This window comes from Gossypium arboreum, chromosome 12 (genome assembly GCF_025698485.1).
Source record: "Gossypium arboreum isolate Shixiya-1 chromosome 12, ASM2569848v2, whole genome shotgun sequence".
NCBI lineage: Eukaryota > Viridiplantae > Streptophyta > Magnoliopsida > Malvales > Malvaceae > Gossypium > Gossypium arboreum.
The window spans coordinates 33907603-33912786 of record NC_069081.1 but is presented as its reverse complement, the minus strand read 5'-3'; positions in this window follow the sequence as shown (position 1 = coordinate 33912786).

Here is a 5184-nt window from a genome sequence, read left to right as displayed (position 1 = left end):
GATGTTGAAGGAACAACTTCATACTTCATGTAAGGATGAAGGTCCAAATATTTTGGATCACCTTAGTGTTATCAACAGTATTATCACTAAACCAAAAGCTATTGGAAATTGAAGATGAAAATAAAGCTTTAAAGCATATATGGTCTTTTTTATCTTCTTCTGAGTACATGAACCTATCTTTTGCCAGCAAGCTCATTTTTTAAGAGAGAAGGTCAAAGAACGAAGGTCATGCTTCATCAAACTCTATGTTGGCAATGAAAAATTAGATTACTAAGAAGAATAAAAAGAATATAATTTGTTAGAGGTGTGGAAAGTCTGGACATGTAAAAAATTGTCTAGGTAGAGCTAATTCAACAAAAGGCTCTAAATCGGAAGCTAAATGTGTCTTTATTTCCATGGATGATGGTAATCTTATATGATATTGAGAAGTACATCATTGTGGTGTATCCGTTTTACCATGGAAGAGAATGTGGTATTGTTAGCAAATCTGGTGGAAGTATGTTGATGGATGAAGAACTGTTAAGGAAAGTGTGAAAAATAAAATAGAATAAAATAAATAAAAATAAAGAACACATAAATTTTACGTGGAAACCCTTTCGGGAAAAAAACCACGGGCAGAGGAGAAGAAAATTCACTATGTCGAAAAATTTTTACTCAAATACAAGAGGAATAGACTATGTCTATTTATAGGCTTGCAAAGCCATATTCTAGTAGGATTGAAACACCTTATCCTAATCAATATAAAATAGATGGAGTTTAATAAGGTTTAAAACCTTATTCTAAAATAAAATAAAAGAAGTCTAGTTCTATATGGATTTTACTTTTATTTTATTTTCCATCGTATTTTATTTAAATAAGAATTTGGGTCACTTAATTCTAACAATCTCCACCTTGACACAAATTCTCAATGAACAAGTTCTTCATCGCGAACTTTCAATAAACAAGTTCTTCACCTCTTCCAAAAACCCCTTAAGGGTTTAACTTCAACAATGAACACCAACCAAGTCTAAGCAATGCTCAAACTTGGTTATAGGAAGTGACTTAGTCATCATATCTGCAGGATTTTCATGAGTGCTAATTTTGCTCACAACAATATCACCACGAGCAATAATATCACGAACAAAATGATACCGAATATCAATGTGTTTTGTTCTCTCATGAAACATTTGATCTTTTGTAAGAAAGATGGCACTCGATGTCACAAAATATCGTGCTGATTTGAAGGTCTTCATTGAGTTCACTAAATAGTCCCTTCAACCAAATAGCTTCTTTACAAGCCTCAAGAATTGCCATGTACTCACTTCAGTGGTAGACAAAGCGATCGTAGTTTGCAAAGTGGCTTTCCAACTAATTGCACAACCTCCGATTATAAAGACGTAACTCGTGAGAGATCTTCTTCTATCAAGGTCTCCAGCAAAATCAGCATCAACATACCCTATAACTCTATCTTTAGTTCTTCCAAACGTAAGCAAACATTAGTAGTGCCTCGTAAGTATCTTAAAATCCATCGAATCGCTTTCCAGTGTTCTTTACCGTGATTCGCCATGTATCGCTAACCGACCGATCGCATATGATAAATCGGGCGTGAACAAACCATAGCATACATGAGAGATCCTCTCGCACTAGAGTATGGAACATGTGACATGTACTCAATCTCATTATCGATTGAGGAGATAAGGCCGACGAAAGTCCGAAATGGTCGCTAAAGGAGTACTAACAGCTTAGCACTCTGCATATTGAACTCGCAAAGAACTTTCTCAATGTACCCTTCCGACTTAGGTACAATTTACTTGCTTTTCTATCTCGAGAATCTCCATACCAAGTATCTTCTTTGTTGGTCCTAAATCTTTCATCTCAAATTCTTCACTTAGTTGGGCTTTAACCTTTCTTATCTCTCTTTATCTTTTGTCGCTATCAACATGTCATCAACATAAAGAAGTAGATACACAAAAGAACCATCACTTTTTTTCTTAAAGTAGACACAACTGTCAAAACTACTTCTTTTGAAATCATGAGAAGTCATAAAGGAATCAAACCTCTTGTACCACTGTCTTGGTGATGTTTCAAACCGTAAAGGGACTTTTTCAAACAAGCAAACATAGTCCTCTTTTTCGAGACTATAAAACCCTCTCGTTGTTGCATGTAAATATCTTCCTCAAGTTCTCCATGCAAAATGCGCTTTTACATCTAACCGCTCAAGCTCCAAATCATGCATGGCCACAATACCAAGCAAAGCTCGAATCGAACTATGCTTAACAACCGGAGAGAACACATCTGTGAAGTCCACTCGAATTTGATCAGAACCTTTGCAACAAGCCTTGCTTTATATCCGGGTTCTTCAACTCCTAGAGTCCCTTCTTTCTTTTTAAACACCCATTTACAACGAATGCCTTTTTACCTTTAGGAAGTTTTACAAGATCCCATGTTCTGCTTTTTGTGGAGTGATTCCATCTCCTCTTGCATAGCAAACATCCACTTTTCTCGAGTCTTCACAAAAATCGCCTCGAAATAATTAAATGGCTCTTGATTCGCATCTATATCTTCACCACATTTAAAGCATAAGCAACTAGATCAACCTCGGCATACTTCTTTGGAGGTTTAATTTCTCTTCTTGTCCTGTTTTTGGCGATAGAGTATTGCGGTGAAGAAGCAACTCTATTCTCAATTTTGTACTAGCTTGAGGAGTTGATTCAGTATTAATCGATGCTCCACCCGCTTTTGGTTTTCTTTATTGGAAGAGTCTTTAAGAGATAAGTTAGGTAGCATAGCGCTTCATCAAAAACAACATCTCTGCTAATCATAACTTTTCTATTTTCAGGACACCATAACTTATAACCTTTTACACCACTTTATAACCAAGAAAACGATTTAATGGATCTCGGTTCCAATTTTCCATTATCAACATGAGCATACGCAGACACCCAAAAATCTTTAAATCGAATAATTAGCGGGATTACCGACCATACCTCTTGTGGAGTCTTTTTCTCAATGGCAACGGATGGAGATCGGTTGATCAAAAACATGCAAGAGAGGTTGCTTCGCCCAAAATGACTTCGTAAGTTGGCATTTGACAACATACATCGAACCTTTTCCATGATCGTTTTGTTCATTCGCTCGCAACGCCGCTTTTGTCAGTGGAGTATGACGAACGTCAAGTGTCTCATGATCCCTTCGACTTGCACAATCTATTAAACTCATCGTAATGTAACTCTAAGCCATTGTCATGCGGAGGTATTTTATCTGCTTTTCCGTCTGTTTTTCAATCATAATTTTCCAAGACTTAAATGTGGAAAACACATCGCTTTTCGCTTCGTGAAGAACGCCCAAACTTTTCTCGAAAAATCATCAATAAAGGATAGCATATAATTAGCTCCACCTCTCGAAGGCACTCGACGGCCCCACGATCGTAATGGATATACTCCAACGCTTCCTTCGTGTTATGGATTCCTCTAGTGAATCGAACTCTCTTTGCTTCCCAAAAACACAAGGCTCACGAAATTCAGTTTGCAAATTCCTTGCCCATTAAGAAGTCCTCTTTGCTTAATTTCGCCATGCCATTCTCACTCATATGCCCTAGGCGATATGCCAAAGTTTAGTAATATCATCATCGACAAGGAAGAGGAAGCGACAATTGCATCACCAAGAATAATAGAAACCTCAGAAACATATAACTTGGCAATCTTTCTTTGCCCTTTCATCACAACAAGGACCCTTTGAAATCTTTAAAACCCCACTTTCACCGTGTATCTGCACTTTTGAATCAATAGTACTCAACGAAATTAAATTTCTTTTCAATTCGAACATGCCGCACGTCACTAAGTGTTCGACAACTCCATCAAACATCTTAACTTTAATTGTTCCAACACCGCGATTTTACATGAAGCATTATTTCCTATCAAAACAACACCTTCAGACATCGTTTCATAAGTTGTAAACCAATCCCGATTGGGACTCATGTGGAAGGTGCACTGAATCAAGTATCCACTCTCGCACTTTAGAATCATTGATGAAGCAACTAGAAGTTCACCATCGCCGTAGTCTTCTACAACATCGCTTCACCGAATTTTCCGTTTGTTTTCCCTTTTGATTCACAGCCTCCCTTTTAATCTTATTCTGTAGCTTATAGCACTCAGATTTAATGTGCCCTTTCTTCTTGCGAAGTTGCAAGTTTTACCTCTGCTTGAAGATTTCGATCTACCCTTAGATTTACCACGAGGATTCCGTTCGTGTTCTACCACGATCATCATCAACATTCCGGTCTTGTCTCCCACGAACAATGAGACCCTCTCCCGAGAGTTGGGTTTAACCACAAGATGCTTCATCTTATCATACGAGGTTAAAGAATCATAAACCTCATCAACTGTGAGAGACTCGCGGCTATATAAAATCGTGTCTCTAAAGGTTGAATAAGACGGGCAACGAACAAAGTAGAATCAACCCTAGATCTTCCTTATCATATCGAACCTCCATGGCCTCCAAGTTTGAGAGAATTTCTTTAAACATCTGTTAAGTGTTCGTACGACGCACCTTCCTCCAAACGATAAGCATAAAGACGCCGCTTCATATGCAACTTGCTTGTTAGAGTTTTCGACATACATATTTGTTCTAGCCTCTTCCATAATGCAATGGCGCTTTCTCTTTCATCACATCCTGCAAAATTTCGTTGGACAAATGCGATGTAATTGTGTTAATGCCTTTCGATCCTTACGCTTCTTCTCTTCATCTGTTATGTCGAAGGCATCTTATCTATCCTAGCAGGGCATCCTCTAGATCCATCTGCAAGAACCGCTTGCATCTTAATTTGCCACAACGCAAATCTGTGTTGCGATCCAACAATGAATTTCATACTTCAAAGACGCCATTACCGTGATCGAGATGAATAACCCTAAGCTCGATACCAATTTGTGAAAAATAAAATAGAATAAAATAAATAAAAATAAAGAACACATAAATTTTACGTGGAAACCCTTTCGGAAAAAAACCACAGGCGGAGGAGAAGAAAATTCACTATGTCGAAAAATTTTTACTCAAATACAAGAGGAATAGACTATGTCTATTTATAGGCTTGCAAAGCCATATTCTAGTAGGATTGAAACACCTTATCCTAATCAATATAAAATAGATGGAGTTTAATAAGGTTTAAAAACCTTATTCTAAAATAAAATAAAAGAAGTCTAATTCTAT